This window comes from Rhinolophus sinicus, chromosome 14 (assembly GCF_057876585.1).
Source record: "Rhinolophus sinicus isolate RSI-liver-muscle chromosome 14, RSI-T2T, whole genome shotgun sequence".
Taxonomy (NCBI): Eukaryota; Metazoa; Chordata; class Mammalia; order Chiroptera; family Rhinolophidae; genus Rhinolophus; species Rhinolophus sinicus.
The window spans coordinates 29406251-29423864 of NC_142514.1; the positions used below are offsets into that span (position 1 = coordinate 29406251).

General features: G+C 41.5%; 1 protein-coding gene across 5 annotated transcripts in view; it reads right to left on the minus strand.

Annotated features, from left to right (window-relative positions):
- The window catches only part of HIVEP3 (HIVEP zinc finger 3), a 435628-nt gene that overhangs the window by 350406 nt on the left and 67608 nt on the right, over window positions 1-17614 (minus strand). For 4 of the 5 annotated variants that reach the window (XM_019737161.3, XM_019737160.3, XM_019737156.3 and 1 more), the window contains exon 2: window positions 529-640. The gene's annotated coding sequence lies outside the window, so the exon portion shown is untranslated. Of the gene's footprint in view, window positions 1-528; window positions 641-2157; window positions 2257-17614 lie in introns of those variants that run through there. The other variant, XM_074334519.2, reaches the window with a different exon arrangement.

The window sequence follows — 17614 nt, forward strand, 5'->3', positions numbered from 1 at the left end:
CCCTTCTGCCTCGGCACTCAGCCTCTTCCGAATCTCATTCTCCACCAAGCCGCCCCCAGAGACCGGTCGGGTGGGCCCGAGCAATCCCCGAGCAGCAGCCAGCGCAGCACAAGAAAATGCAGGTGCTGGAGACCTCTGCGCGACAGCTGAGGCTCATTGGAGCCGGGTCACCAGTGCGCCGGTGCCGAGCCGGGCTGCCAGCGAGCCAGCTAGGAGTGCGCGGCGCTCACAGGGTTACAGCCGCCGCTGCCGGGGATTGACGCGCGGGGTCACTTGAGGCTCACGCCGCTCCCCCAGCACCAGGCCGAGCAGCACGCTCAGCCCACCGAGGGCACCGCACGCTGCGCGGCCGCCCACCCGGGTAGCCCTTGCGCCTCCGCACCCGGACACAGTGCCCAAGAAAGGCAATGACAAAATGGAATCGTAGCTCGCTATTTCACTTCCCCGGGGCGGCCGCAGGCAAAACCACAATAAATGAAACCAAGCGCAAGGAATCCATCCGCCGAATAAAAATCCAGAGTCCCCTACCTTCGGCCTTGGGATGGCAAACTGGTCCTGTGTTCTCTGACCCACGGATCCAGCCCCTTCTTCATGAATTATTCCGGTCAGTCAGGATTTTGTGCATTTTTTTCATGAACACCTGTTTCAAGTAAGGGGTAAAAACCTTATTGAAGGAATTGTCCTTAAAACAGAACCTGTGCATACATCTGTCCATCCAGGCATGCATGCATGTTTGTATACACACATATGCACACGGAATATACATGTACATTGAAGCACCAAACTAGTCAGTTGGATAATGGGAGAATCGGCTGGTTGTGAGCATGCTCACGCCGGGAACAGATCCACCCTCTGTTATTCCTCTGAATAAATATAAATCACGATCAGAAACCCAAACAGTAGCATCCCTCTCGAATTCTTGCTGTTGAAAAACACGGAATAAATTCAGCTTGCAGACACAGAATCTAATCAGCAGCTGTTTTCTGAATCCGGAGCTAACCCATGCCTCGCTTGCCTTTTCCACTATGAGTCCAGACCTTTTTTTGAAAGGGGTTTTAACCTTTTAAAGATACAGTACACCAATTATCACTTCTGAATAGCTATCCCTCCCTGCACAGGAAGCCAGTCCCATGCCTAAAGCCACAGAGCAGGCTTGCAGGTGATAATGATTTCATTTATCTATACCTTTAAAAAATATATACATATATATGGAGATATATATATATATATATATATATATATATATATATATATATATATATATCTATCTCCATTTATATGTATGGAGAGAGAGAGAGAGAATGTGCAAATGCAAGACACAAAACCAGACACATATTTATTGCAGTGATGAGCTCCTCAGTGACTAATAGGCACGTTATGTAAACACTCTGATCCTTCACTTCTGAACACACATGTTCATGGGATCACACAATAATGCAGGGGACTCTTGTCAGCACGGGTGTCACCCTTCACCGGCCCCAAACTGCTGATAAAAGACCAGGAAGCCTGCCTTGGCGGCTGAAGGAAGTGGGGAGTGCTGCCACCTCAGAGTTAACTGCAGGGCACTCCTCACCCTGCCCTGCCCTGAAGCCTCAGGTGCCATGACCTCCCACCAGAGACTCCTTCCGGCACTACTTCTAAACGATAACGTAACCTAGGACCAGATCTCCTTCCAAGATACATTTTTTAACCAGAATCTAGAATCAAAACTACCACCTGAACCTTTAAAGTCTCTAAGATACAGACTTAGGCCCTTCTTCAAGATGCTGTTTATGAGATGGTTTTGTTGGGTTTTTTTACTCTATCTATCTATCTATCTATCTATCTATCTATCTATCTATCTATCTATCTATTTATTTTGGGGGCTAGGCTGAGCATGGGGTAGAAAAATGCAGTGGGTGGGGGGAAACAATCCCCAACGCAAAATTTTTTAAAAAATTATTGCTCAAGTACTTTAGCCACCCAGATGGTGTTTATTCCTGTTTTGTTTGGGCTTTTTACAAGGTAGCACTGAGAAGAAACCAAAACTCCTACCTCATCTAGGTTTGAAAGGAAGAAACACGCCTTTTACAGTTTCTTTTTCACCCTGGGCGCCCTGAGCTGCAGAATGACCCTGGCTGCTTCTCGTCTGATTCCCACCCAGCAGCAGCAGTTTACCTGACGAGCATCCCTGGTGTTCCTACAGCCCAGCACCAGAGCCCAAAGCACTGCCACCCTCACGCCTTGTCATTGGCACTGCCTGCACTGCCCCCTCACACACACACACACACACACACTCCCTTCTCTCCCCGCTTCCAGGCTCTTTAGCAGAAAATTATCATATTTCATGTGTCATCGCCTTAGCTAGCTGGGCCTGTCACTGATTGGCTGGGCACTTGCAGCCGGAAATATCACCAGCCATACAGCTTGGAACTAGTTAGCTCTCCCGTGGCTACCACAGACCTGAGCCCAGGAGGCTCTGTGACAGGCACAGACCTACCACAAGGAGCCTGTCACTCTTCTCCGGGGTCTGGCCCCATGCCCTCTCCCAGCCCTGGGGGAGGGGCCTGCCAGGGGACATGGAGGGAGCGTCCAGTGCTGCTGAGAGCTAAAGCTGCCTCCAACTGCAGGGGGAGAGGGAGCTGCTGAAAGTCCTGTTCTTCCCAGCATGTGGGTGAAGAAACTAAGGCTGTCCCCATTCAGTTTTAAAGATCTGGAGAAAGTGTTTCTGACAAAACAGTGTCTCTTCATATTAAACAAACAAACAAACAAACAAAACCTATCTGTAAGGCTGGGTGAAAACAAGATTTTTTATCCTCGAGAGTTTACCTGCTGCTGCTGTCATTCCCCCTCTAACATCACAGGGACCGAGGTATCATAAGCACAACATCCCAAGGCTGACAGGCAATCAGAAGGTGACGCTGCCCGTCAACAGAACAGTGCCTCCCCCTTCAGAAAACTCACCAGAGAAGGAGCCTTCCGAACAGGACTTTGCAAAGCCACACAAGTTTCTAAGAGTTACATGGTCTTTGTAGTGCCCAACCTGAATCATTTTGGCTGCACTTTAAGCTTAGTCCCTCCTGCCATATCTTCAGAAGTTTTCATGTGACTCGTCATGTCTCGCCTCATGCTGTTCTCCTGATTAAATTAAACCCTACCTCTCTGGACCTTTTTGTAAACGTTGTTTTTCAAACCTTTAATTATGCTGCTTTATTCTGTAGACTTTAGAGGCAAGCCTCCCAGAGCAAGATGAGACTGAAAGGTTACTTGGTCTAACCATCCACATGACGCTTCCACGCTGGGGCTCTGGGTTTCAGGGATGGTAAACTGGGCTTGTACAGTTACTCTCTCCTACTCCTCCAAAACAAAACAAAACCCCCAAATGTATATGACCAAAACATCAGTGGCAGTGCTGGGAACCTGAGAAAGACAATATCAAGAAAGCCCACATTTTGAAGACTGTAGGGAAGATATAAAGTAGATGGGGTGTGGGTGAGAAAAAGCTGGTTAGTGCTGGTAAGCTCACAATTCTACATAGAAGCCCTAAGAAGAAAATGCACAGGTTTCCAGAAATGGATTCTGAAAAATTTCAAGCCCAGAGGACCAAAGATTGGACGAGAGTCATGGGCATTAATTCAGAAGCAAATTAGAGGACCTCAGGAAGTAGCCTGGTTCTCTCCACACAGAATGGCAGTTACTACATGGTGTCTTTGTAAAGTAGAAAGTCAAAGGTTGAATAGGGAAGGACACCAGCTCATTTGTGGAAAAATAGATGTTATAATTGACCAATAAGCCATAGAATTTATGAAGTTTTTTCCTAATAGTGGAAAGAAAAAAATGTCACTATCTAGTCTATGCTTAAAAGCGTACCATTGTGGTAGGCTAAACAATGGCCCCCAAAGATATCCACTTCCTAACCTCTGGACACTGTAAATATAACCTTATATGACAAAAGGTGTGTTTCATTTTAGGATCTTAAGATGGGGAAATTATCTTGAATTATCTGGGAGGGCCTCAATGTAATCACAAATATCCTTATAAGAGGGAGGCAGAGAGCAAAAGAGGAGAATATAATATAATCACAGAGGTCGACATTGCAGTAATGAGGCCACAAGCCAAGGAAACCCAGAAGCCATCAGAAGCTGGAAGAAGCAAGCCAACAGATTCTCCCCTAGAGCCCCTGGAGGGAGCACAACCCTGCAGACACTTTGAGCTCAGCCCAGTGAAACTGGTATCAGGTTTCTGGCCTCCAGAATTCTAAGCAAATAAATATGTTGTTTCAAGCCACAAAGTTTGTGGTCATTTGTTACAGTAGCCATAGGAAACAAATACAACCACTGTGATGAGAAACATAGTACTTCCTAGAGATTATAATTATAATTACTATTACCAGCAACAACACTTACCATGTGCCTGGCACTGCTAAATTATTTACATATCTAATTTCATTTAATTTGCATGCAAGTAGGCAGTAGAGAGTTGCAGTTATCGGGGCTCCACCATTTAGTAGCATGTATCCCTGGGCAAGTAATTAAACCTTCTAATGCTGCTTTGTCTCATCTGTAAAGTAGTAAGAATGGTACTTACTTACCTGATGTGGTTGTTGAGGATAAAGTGAAACCATCTATGTAAAGTACTGGAACAGTTCCTGGCAATAAGGGCTCCATACTAATAACTAATAATGAGACAGCCCTTCCTTATGCTGGGCTGCAGTATGTCTCCAGAGAATCCTCTCACTGATTTCAGTTCTTCCCTTTGGATACATATTGAACAAGGCTCTCTCCTGAATGTCCTTCAAAAATCTGAAGACAATGATCATGTCATCAAGAGTCTTAACTTCTCCAGACTAAAAGTAACCAATGCTTTCAATTATTGCTCTTGGGAATTCATCCGGAGTCCCACCCCCATCCAGATTACTTCCCCAAATACATTCTCGTATATTTTAAGGCATGATCCTAGATTCATCACCATGCTTGTTCTAGAACAAGGCCGGCAAACTGTAGCTTTTTTTTTTTTTTAATAGTCCATGAGCTAGCAATGTTTTCTACATTTTAAAAGAATTATAAAACAAAAACAGAATTTTCAACAGAGAACATACATGGCCTAAAAAGTCTAACATATTTACTATTTGGCCCTGTTCAGAAAAAGTTTGCCAATTCCTTTTCCAGAAGATACTGTATTTCTATAAATGTAATATAATATTGTTCAAGGCTTTTTTGCAAACAAATTGCACTATTGTATCAATACATTTACTCTAAGGCTGCTACTTGTTCTGTCAGTATCCATTCTCCCCTCCCCTTCTTATCTAGTAATAAAATTCATTTTTTGTTCATTTTTGTTTTCACCCATCCCCCCACCTCCTTTCATTTTGGCAAATATCAGCTTATCCTCTGTATCTATGGCTCTGTTTCAGTTTTATTTTGTTTATTCATTTGTCTTGTCTTCTTAGATTCCACATATAAGTGAAATCATAATGGTTTTGTCTTTCTGAGTCTGACTTATTTCACTTAGTATAATAGCCTCTAGGTCCACCCACATTGTTGCAGATGGCAAGATTTCATTCTTCTTTATTGCTGAGCAATACCATGTTTCCCCGAAAATAAGACCTACATGGACCATCAGCTCTAATGCGTCTTTTGGAGTGGAAAATATAATACCCAGTCTTATATTAATATAAGACCGGCTATAAAATATAATATAATATAATATAATATAATATAATATAATATAATATACACTAGGTCTTATATTAATTTTTGCTCCAAAAGACACATTAGAGCTGATGGTCCGGCTAGGTCTTATTTTCGGGGAAACACGGTATTCCATTTCATATATACATCACATATTCCTTATCCATTCATCTAGCAGTGGACACCTAGGTTGCTTCCATATCTTGACTATTGTAAATAGTGCTGCAATGAACATAGGGGTATATATATCTTTTCAAATTAGTGTTTTGGTTTTCTATGGATAAATACCCAGAAGTGGTATTGCTGGGTAGTATGACAGCTTTATTTTTAATTTTTTGAGGAATCTTTATACTGTTTTCCAAGCAGCTGCACCAATTTATAATCCCTCCAAGAGTGTTGCAAGGGTTCCTTTTGTCCACATCCTTGCCAGCATTTGTTATTTGATGATTTTTTGACAACCATTCTGTCAGATATGAGGTGGTATCTCATGGTTTTGATTTACATTTCTGTGATATTGAGCATCTTTTCAAATGTTTGTTGGCCATCCGTGTGTCTGCTTTGGAGAAATGTCTGTTCAGGTCCTCTGCCCATTTTCCAATTGGATTGTTTCTTTTTTTGATGTTATGTCGTATGGGTTTCCTACATATTTTGGATATTAACCCCTTATCAGATGTATCGTTTATGACTATCTTCTCCCATTCAGAAGGCTGTCTTTTCATTTTATTGAAGGTTTTTTTATCACTGTGCAAGAATTTTTTAGTTTGATGTGTACCATTGTTTATTTTTTTTTCTTTTCTTGCCCTTGTCTGGGGAGACATATCCAAGAAGATATTGCTAAGACCTATGTCAAACACTTTATTGTCTATGTTTTTGTCTATGAATTTTATATTTTCAAGTCTTATATTTACATCTTTTATACATTTTGAGTTTATTTTTGTATATGGTATAAGAAAGTAGTACAGTTTCATTTCTTTCCTTTTTTCTTTTTCTCTTTCTTTCTTTCTTTCTTTCTTTCTTCTTTCTTTCTTCCTTTTTCTTTTCTTTTTTTTTTTTTGCATGTATTTGTCCCGTTTTCCCAACACCACTTATTGAAGAGGCTGTCTTTACTCCATTGTCAAAGGTTAATTGAAGATATAAGTGAGGATTTATTTCTGGGCTCTCTGTTCTAGTTCATTGATCTATGCATCTGTTTTGTGCCAGTACTATACTGTTTTGAATATGATAGCTTTGTAATATAGTTTGAAGTCAGGGAGCATGGTACCTCCCAGTTTGTTCTTTTTCAAGATTGCTTTGGCTATTCAAGGTCTTTTGTGGTACCACGTAAATTTTAGGATTAGTTGTTTTCATTTTGAGAAGAATGCCATTGGTATTTTAATAGGTATGATATTGAATCTGTATATTGCTTGGGGTAGTAAAAACATTTTAACAGGGGCTGGCCCGGTGGCTCAGGCGGTTAGAGCTCCATGCTCCTAACTCCAAAGGCTGCCAGTTCAATTCCCACATGGGCCAGTGGGCTCTCAACCACAAGGTTGCCAGTTCGATTCCTTGAGTTCCCCAAGGGATGGTGGGCAGTGCCCCTTGAACACGGCACCTTGAGCTGAGCTGCCACTGAGCTCCCGGATGGCTCAGTTGGTTGGAGTGCGTCCTCTCAACCACAAGGTTGCCGGGGTTCGATTCCCGCAGGGATGGTGGGCTGCGCCCCCTGCAACTAGCAACGGCAACTGGACCTGGAGCTGAGCTGCGCCCTCCACAACTAAGACTGAAAGGACAACAACTTGAAGCTGAATGGCACCCCCACAACTAAGATTGAAAAGACAACAACTTGACTTGGAAAAAAAGTCCTGGAAGTACACACTGTTCCCCAATAAAGTCCTGTTCCTCTTAAAAAAAATTTTTTTTAACAATATTAATCCTTCCAATCCTCGAGCATAATATAAAATTCTTAGCTAGGAATATGGCTACCAGCTAAAGACTACATGTCCCAGCCTCCCTTTCAATTCTTAACTATTTTTTTATATGTGTTGCTGCTAGGACACACATCTCCCCCATTCTGCACTCATGCAGGTAATTTTCTGGCCCCCATCACAAGACCTTACATTTAGCCCCATTATATTTCACATTGTAAGAAATCAGTCCATCATTTTAACCTGACATCTAGAACCCAATTGTATCATCTAAAGTAGCTTCTATCTTTTCTAATTTCACATCACTCTTCAAAAAGCACTTTAGTGTGGCACTCAAACTAAACACGGTGCTCATCAAAACACCGGATCAAAACCACAGACTTCGGCCTCAGAATAAAAATGACTGTGTGAAACTGCCCGTGTCAGGGATAATGAGGGGCACTCGCCTATGCTCACAGGATGTTATGTTTCCACTCATGTCCCTGAAGAGTTAGGAACCCACTTAGGCCATATTCTCAGTATAGACCATTAATACATTTTATTATTATACACTGGTTAGGCTCAATAAGACAAAATAGCACTCAAACAAGACTGATACAAATCTAAGAAATGAGTGAAGGTTATTTCAGCTAAAACCTGAGGCTTAAAGCGGACTGGTGCACCTCATTACAAGCATACATGGTGTTTGAGTGCTATTATTTGACATGAGCTTTACTTTCATGTCTTGAAAACTCTAAGAAAAGTTGATGGCTGACGGAAGACTAAAGATATAAGGTTTCTGGCTTGTGTGTTATCTATTAATGACGTGTTATATAATGTTAAAGTAATATTCACATAAAGGAATTGATGTGCTCTGGATGGCTTGATAAACGTAGAATATAAAATGAAAAAAAACAAAACCCGATCAATATTAAGGGTAATGTAATAGAGACGACTGTGATTGCAGTTTGTGAGGAAGGAAACAATAGATCAACCTAAGATCAAGTGAAGAAGGTGGAGAGGATGGAAACAAGCAGTTATGGAGAGCTTGCTATATTCCAGGGACTGGGCTGGGAACTCCCTGTTGTTATCTTGTTTAGTAAATATTTCGTTCATTCATTCAGTCAGTCAGTCAGTCGGTCATTCATTTCTAAAGTAGTAATTTTAATTTTTTTGAAACAGTAAGTACAAATACTTCCTGTTGGGGCAGAAAACCATTATCCATAAACCCCGATGCAAAGCCGGCCATGCACATCTCTCCTTGCCTAAGTCCCTGTGCACTCACCCCCCTCGACACATGAAGCGTATGTTGTCAGCATTCCTTGCAAGGTTTACAGTCAAAGAGGAAAATTCTCTAAGTATCTGACTCAGGTCAATGTTCTACCGTGTTTCGCCGAAAATAAGACCGAGCTGGACAATCAGCTCTGATGCATCTTTTGGAGCGAAAATTAATATACGACCCAGTTTTATTTTACTATAATATACAACCAGATGATATGATATGATATGATATGATATGATATGAATATAATATCGGGTCTTATGTTAATTTTTGCTCCAAAAGACACATTAGAGCTGATTGTCCAGCTAGGTCTTATTTTCGGGGAAACACAGTATATTGAACAGTATATGCAGAAACCTCTACACTGGGCCATGTTGAGACAGACGAGAAGAAAAGACGTGAAGGTCCTCTGCAGAGCTGTATGGCAGAAGGACTCAGTAGTGTCAGATCATCTGAGTTCAAACCCTGAGCGACCTTGAGTTCATTGCTTAATCCTTCCCTGCCTCAGTTTCGTTATCTGTAAAATAGGGATATGTTATTTTTACCACAACCATCGAAGGCAGATTTTCCCCCTATTTTGCAGATGAATATGAGGATTTTATGTTCCTTGTCTGAAGGCAAACCATCCAGTAAGCATCAGAATGAGGATTAAGCCATTTGATTCTCACATCATGCTCTTTCCTCTTCCAAAGATAAAGAAGGAAAACTATCATGATGAAGGTAGAAAATAAGTTACCAAATCATGACCTACCCACCAGAGAGAAGGTCATGTGATTCTTAATGTGATGCTCAAGATGAGAGAGAGACAAATGAGATTAATAGTGGTTTTATTCTAACTTCCTTAGAGAAGTTTTCATCAGTTAGGGTGGAACAACACTCTAGAAACAAACAGCAGGCTCTAGTCCCACTCCCTTCTTACAATCATTCAGCTTATTTGTGGGGCCTTAGTGGGGTGGGTTTTAATGCGGAAAAAAATTGGCCAAGGCCAACGTACAGCCTCCTTTTTGCTTCCAGTTACCTAAAGTAAATAATTTGGTATCTAAAGTCACACACACCCCAAACAAAACCTCCGAGCACTAGTTCTTAACCTTTCTTCTCCCCTAATCAGTATGAGGAGGCCCAACAGGGATCTCAGCAATCCATGGCAGATGGTGACTGTCACCAGGAGGCATGTAGACTCTCCAGCAGAAGTGTTTTTATGATTGGAAAAATCCCTGACCCTGTTTAGAATTGGTGCTCTAAGTGGAACAGTCAATCTACGAACAACAACAAAAAAGGAATATTAAGAGAAATTAAGAAAATCTGTATGTTAAAGTCCCTGGCAGCCTGAGGACCCTATTTGAGATTGCATATCAAAATCCCTGTGAAGCTTTGGAAAAATAGAGGTGCCTCCCAGTTTCTACTGGAGGGTCTTGGTATGTATACATCCTTAAAGCTCTGCAGGTCATTCTGACAATCCTGGCGAAGAACCACTGCAGGCTTCAGCTGCGTAAGGTCTGGTTCTATAAAATTTTGCCGCATCCAGATACCAACCAAACAAATGTGATTAGAGATAGTCTAACAGAGGAAGGAGTCTAAAAGTCACATACATAGATTCAGTCTATTAAAAGCGGAACATGAACAAATCGGCTATACTCAGAAGAAGAAAAAGAGTTGCATGGGTCAGGGATGGGATTTCTAGTACGCTGCAAAGATGGAGGCAGAGATGCTGCTTAGCTACCAACTCCCAGGGAATGACTGCTTTTTCTCTCGGATGAGGATGTGGCTTCTCAGGCTGAGTTTGGGTTCAAGAACCAGGAGAGTCTGATGTTGGTAAAAATTCCCTTCTAAGGAGGCATGAAGCCAACTGACTGAAGTTCCTCCTGTGTGGGGGGCTGCTTGTGCAAAGGAAATGTGGCATAGCACAAAACAAGCTTCTCAGACCCTATTTTGGGCAGCAGTGACATGGCAGTCATGTGTCCCAAATGGGTACTCTGGGTGCCACCAATCCTACACTGAGACAGGCCATGTGGCTCCCATTCCATGTGACTTCCTGGCTTTTGGGCAGTTTGCATATCCCAGCTAAACACACTCTGTGTGTGTGTATGGGGTGCCGGGAGGGGTGGTGGGGTTCTCTTCTGGCAACCCACAGCCCACCTAAAAATACTGCAAGGGCAAACATGGGAAAGTCAGAAAAAATAAATCTGAAGCCACAACTCCAAAAAAGGAATCTAAAGAAACGTAGCAGCCAGATTACACATTTCAGTCAGACTGGAAAAAAGCTCTGACTAGCAAAGAACATGAACAAACACCACAAATTATGTGTTAATTTATTGCATGCATCTGGGGTCAAAAACTCACATGCCTTCAGGAGCCCAGCAAATAACGTAAGTGTGTGAAACAGCATGGAATAAATAAGAGAACAGGAGTGGTCAGGTTTCCCTGCAAATCCAATTTTAAAACAAATCCATAAATAAAAGCTGTGTTGGCTGGAAACCGTTGGAATCAGAAGACGGACTGCCTGTTTGCACCCCTTCCCCACAATAATCAGTCAGTAAAAGAAAGAAAGAGGGGTGAAAAATTCATCCTTCTTTTAGAAAGATAAAGAAAATTAGTATTTTTTTTTAAAAAAAGCAGTTTTTTAAAAAGGATTTTAAGATCATCCTCACTTCCAAGACCTCATAGACAGGATGAAAAACCAAAGTCTGATATAAAAGAGTTAAACAATTGTCCCTAAAAACAGGGTGCCTTCCAATGGGTTGTTCAGGGGCCCCATCAGTAGCTCTCAGGCTACCGTCCCCTTGAACCACATGGAGGCCCAGACAGTGTGCAACACATTCTTCTATGAGTCTCATTTACAGCCTCATGGTGTCCATACCACTCACTTACAGCACAAAGGAGGCTTTACTTCCTTCCTTCAGGGCTATTTCATCAAAAGCTCTCCTGACTGTTTTTCTTTTCAGTTTGAAATAATTTTCGACTTACAGAAGAGTTAAAAACTTGATAGAGAGTTCCTAGCTACCCTCCACCCAGCTTTCCCTGATGCTAACACCTTATATAAACAGAGTTAAATGATCCAAACCAGGAAATAGATATTGCTACAATATTATTCTCTCATTTTACCAGTTTTTCCACTAATGCCCTTTTTCTATTCTAGGATTCAACCCAGGATCTCACATTGCATTAGTTGTCACTTCTCCTGGGTTTCCTGTGATCCGGGACTATTCCTTAGTCTTTCCTTGTCGTTCATGCCCTTGACCCTTTTGAAGAGCGCCAGCCAGGTCTTTTGCAGACTGTCCCTCAGTTTGCACTTGTCTGATGTTTTCTCGTGATTAGACTGAGGTTATGGGTTTGGGACAAGAACACCACAGTGATGTTCTTGTGCCTTCTCAGTACATCAAATTGGAGGTGATGTGCCTTCTCAGTACATCAAATTGGAGGAAGGGGGCATGATGTCAGTATGTCTTATTACTGATATTAACCGTGATCCCTTGGTTAAGATACGGTCTGCCAGGGTTCTCCACTGTGAAGTTACTATTTTTCCCTTTATAGTTGATAAATATTGGGGAAGGGTACTTTGAGACTACGCAAATGTCTTGTTTCTCCTTAAACTTTCACCTACTAATTTTAGCATTCATCAGGTGACCTGGTTGCAGCAATTATGGCTGTGGTATTCTAATGGTGATTTCCTATTTCCTTTATTCCTCTATGTTTATTAACTGGAATTCTTCTGTAAGGATGAGTTGTCCTTTCTCCCATTAAATAATCAGCTTATTTAACTTTTATTTTTATCAATATGGACTCAGATACTTATTTTTATTCTTTGAGTTATAATCTAAAATATCCTTATTTTTTGGCTCAAGTTGTTCCAGCTTTGGTCACTGACAGCTCTTTCAAAATGGCTGCTGTATTTGATAAAATCCCATTGTTTCATTGTTGATGAGGACTTCCTCACTTTGTGGCACCAGAAGATGCTCCAGGATCATCTTGTGTTTTCCATGCCGTCTTGACATCCACTTTTCCAAGGAGTCCTGGTTCCTTTTATCGGACAATGGCATTTAGAAGCCAAGAACTGGGTACTGGGTGTGTGCATTGCTACTGGATGCACGGTTTCTAGGCCATCTCGGGTGTTAATAAGTCTGACTAGACATTTATTAAGTTCACTGATCTTTTCAAAGAACCAGCTTTTCATTTGATTGATAGTTCTGAATTGCTTTTCTATTTCAAACTCATTGATATTTGCTCTTATCTTTTTCTTTCCTTTTGCTAGCTTTAATTTTAATTTGTTCTCCTTTCTCTAGTTTTTGTTGTTGTTGTCTTGTTTGTTTTTAAGGTGGGTGCTTCCATTACTGACTGGAGAATCTTTCTTCTTCTCAAATATATTAGCATTTAATGCCATAGTTTTCCCCCTAAGCACTAGTTTACCTGCATCTCACAAATTTGATCTGTTGTATTTCCTTTTCATTCCATTCAAAGTGTTTCTTAATTCTTTTGAATCTTCCTCTTTGACATATGAGTTATTTAGATGCATGTTGCTTAATTTCCATATACTTGAGGATTTTCCAGATATCTTTCTATTACTGATTTCTGGTTTCATACCATATGGTTCATGAACATATTTTCTATGATTTCTTTCCTTTTAAAGTTGTTAAGATTTGTTTTATGGCCCAAAACATAGTATTTTTGGTGAATGTTCCATTTGTACTTCAGATGGAAGGGTTGTTGGATGGAGTGTCCCATAAATGGCAATTAAGTTGGTTGACAACGTTGTTCAGGTCATTATATTCTTACTGATAGTCTTCCGACTTGTTCTACCATTTACTGAGAAAGAAGCACTGAAGTCTTCAACTGTAACTGTGAAGTTGTCTATTTCACTTTTCAATTCTATCCCCCTTTTTTTAAAAAATTAGTTTCAGGTGTACAAAACACTGTACTAGTTAGACATTTCACCCCTCACAAAGCGATAACCCTCCTCCCCCAATCTATTGCCCCTCTGACATTGTATATATCTGTTACACTTCCATTGACTCTATTCCCTATGCTGTACTCCATATCCTGAGACTACACATATATTAAATTATAGTTGACACACAATATTTTCAGCTTCAGCTTCAGGTGTACAGCTTTTGTGTCATGTATTTCAGAACTCTTGTTAAGTAGACACTATCTTACTATTTAGTGAGGAGTATGGCAGGTGACTAGGATTGTTATTTCTTCTTGGGGAATTGAGCCCTTTATAATTATATAATATTTCTCTTTATCCCTGAGAATAGTTCTTGTTCTAAAATCTGTTCGTCTGATATTAATACAATGACTCCAGGTTTATTTTGGTTAGTTTTGCATAGCATATCTTTTTCTATACTCTTACTTTTAAGCTATCTGTCTTTAAATTTAAAGTGGGCTTCTTATAGACAGTGCATAGCTTGGTCTTGCTTGTTTTATCCAATCTGACCATCTCTATCTTTTAACTGGTGTGGTTAGACCATTCACATTTAATGTGATTATTGATATGGTTGAATGAAAATCTACTAATCTTGCTAGCTAATTTTTCATTGTTCCCTCTATTCTTTCTTTCTTTTTAATTTCTTTTCTTTTTCTGCATTCTTTTGTTAGCCTGGTTTGGGGGTGGAGGGAGGAAATGTTCTCTGTTGCTGTGATTAAGCCTCAGCCTTAGATAAGCAGCACATCGCTGAGTCTTGAAGGTGCAGCCTTCTCAGCAATCTCACCCCTCCTCTGGGTTACTTCTGAATCCAATTGGAAGACCTGCTCTTTCTCCAGGGGTCAAGAGTTTCTTCTTGTTCCCTTGCTCCAGAAACAATAGGATTTCACCAGCTCTGTAATGAGTAATAGTGTCCATCCTCTCCCACACACACACCACACAAATTAAGGCTTTTGTTCAGAGGAGAGAGGGGTCCAGGTGGAGTTTCTTGGCCCTCCCACAGCACCTTCTGTTCCTCTCCTCCAGCAGTGCGCCCCAAAGGAGACTTTCTACAGACTCTCCCAACCATTTCCAAGATCTCATGGTGGGGTTCATGGAAAAATGCCTATCAGAGGGCATGGACCCCTCTTTATCTGTGGCCCCTACCTTCACCCTCAGTTCCCAGTGGGCATTCAGCCAGACTCAACCTATTCAACAACATCCTGACTGAATTCTTACAGGTGTCTGGCTGCTTCTCGCCCAGGTAAGTCAGTGCTCATGTGTCTTCCTAGATTTGGGGCCTGCTGCTTTCCCAGCAGCCACAGTCCTCTCATGGGCTCAAGAAAATTGCTGAATTGCTGTTTGTCAAGGCTTTTTTTCATTGTAAGTTTCAGAGTAATTCTCTTTCTAGCTCTCTACATCTTTGAGTAGAAAACACAGCCCTACCTGTTTTTAATGAAGTAAATATGCATATTTTGCAATACTAGCACAAGCAGGAGAAGGTCTGGCAGGTGGTCAGGACAATCACTGTCCTCTTGGAAACTACCCTAAGGAGATTTAGGAAGAACAGATGTCCCAGAAACACCTCTAGCTGTTGTTTTTTTGAGAAATGTAAGGTATGGGGAAAAATCCCAGAGGAGTTAATACAACGGATGCACTGATTTTGCATAAAGTGGAAGGCAGAACCTGTATAAACTATTGATCAGTCAGCTGGTACCCAGGAAAATTATCTGCCTGAAAATACTTACTAGTCAGCAATTGCCTGACAAAGAATATGATGTTTCACAGTAAACATCCCTAAGAATAAAATAACTCCAGAGAATTCCTAACCTATTTAAGTCAATTTCAGAATTTTTCACACATGTCACTAGTATTTAGTAAGAAGTATGGCAGGTGACTCATTCCTCAAAATTAGGCCAATGACAAAAATATCATACTTATGTTTTATTATTTATTATATTTTCCCCAAAGGTAAGTGTTGCCATTAACCACTAACGACTCCATATATTATTATTATTAACAAAAATGACAGTGGAACAATACCATTTAGTGATCACTTACTATAAGCCAGAGACATTACAAACATTTTCTCATTTCATCACCACAAAAACTCAGTGAGAAAACTGGGCCTCAGAGGGATTAAGACATTTGCTCAATGCACAGAGCTAGTCATATGTGCTAGAATCAGATTTCAATCCTAGGTCTGACTCCAGGTATTAATTAAGACTTCATGTGGTCCACTGAGTGTTTCCCTCTGTCATTTACAATGCTGGAAGAGGTCCACCCTTGCATAAGAACACAAAAGCATCAGAGATTCCTTATTGGCTAACACCAGTTTTCTGACTAGAAAGTTGTTCCGTTTCAGAATAGTAACAAGAGACCATTTGTTGAGAGAACATGACGACTGGCCTTTATGAGGTTGGTTTGAAAAGAGGGCACAATGGTCCTCCATGTTTTTTGAATTTCTCTCCTCTCCCTCTGTATACATACAACTGTATGTGTGTGTATGTGTACCAAATATTCTTTTCTTCCCTATAATACTGCATTATGATGTTTTCACTTAGTAATTTATTTATAATCTTCCTGATATATATAGATATATATGTATATATATATGCACACATACATATGCATTTCTTAACCATAACTAACTCTTAAGAATAAAGAGCTTTCTATGAGATATCCATCTCTAATGAGGTGGCATAACATGACATTGTAAGGTTTTCTTACACAAATGGAGTATAGCAACAAGACAGAAATGAGTCAAAAAGACAATAATGCAAACAACCACTACCAAATCTTCATCTAGAAGAGGCAAGCTACACTCAAGCATAGTTCACCTTACCTAAAAAACCTGTATAAAATAAGACAGCACACGAAATAGCAAAGACAATAAGAAGCAATGGCCATCAAAGTAAAGAAGAGTGCCACAAAGATTAACAGTCATCTGGAGAAATTTGGTTCAAGGGTAAATGTAAAGTACCTCCTATAACCCCAAGACGGAGGACCACCCCAGGGAGAACTGCCAGAATCTGAATTATAACACAAAGCAGTAACTACTGCTTTCCAACCTTTTACAAGTCAAAATGCACATAGAAAATGAATCTATTTAGATGACACACTGTGGAAAATAGCCAGAGGCAACTGATCCAGGGGATTCCGTCACCCCAAGCCCCGCCTGGCTTCCCTGAGCAGTGTAGATGAGGGATCATATCTTCACACATCTGTAATCCATTCACAGCACAGGGTGAACAGCTGCCCACCAGGTGAAAAGCTCTGCAATCACTTATGTCAACAAATGGTTCAATTATGTTTGGTTTACTCTACCTAAGAAGTTGGGGGGGGGGGGGGTTGGCCCGGTGGCTCAGATGGTTAGAGCTCTGTGCTCCTAATGCCGAGGTCACCGGTTCGATTCCCACATGGGCCAGTGAGCTGTACCCTCTACAGCTAAGATTGTGAACAACAGCTCTCCCTGGAGCTGGGCTGCCGTGAGCAGCCAGAGTTTGGCGTGAGCTGCTCAGTGCTGCTGTGGGCTACCATGTGCTGCCGTGAGTGGCCAGTGGCCAGCAGCCAGCATGAGGCATGAGTGGCCAGCAACCACTGTGGGCTGCTGTATGCTGCTGTGGGCTACCATGGGCCACCATGAGTGGCTGGCAGCCAGCGTGAATGACCAGTGGCCATCGTGAGCGGCCGGCAGCCGGCGAGAGCTGCCGTGAGCTGCTGTGAGTGGCCGACCGACTGCCTCAGCCGGAGGTAGCACAAGGCTCATAATACCAGCATTGGCCAGGGAGCTGTGTCCTACACAACTAGACTGAGAACCAATGGCTTGAACCGGAGTGGGGACAGGCGGAAGCAAGGGGGGGAAAGTTGGAAAAATATATAA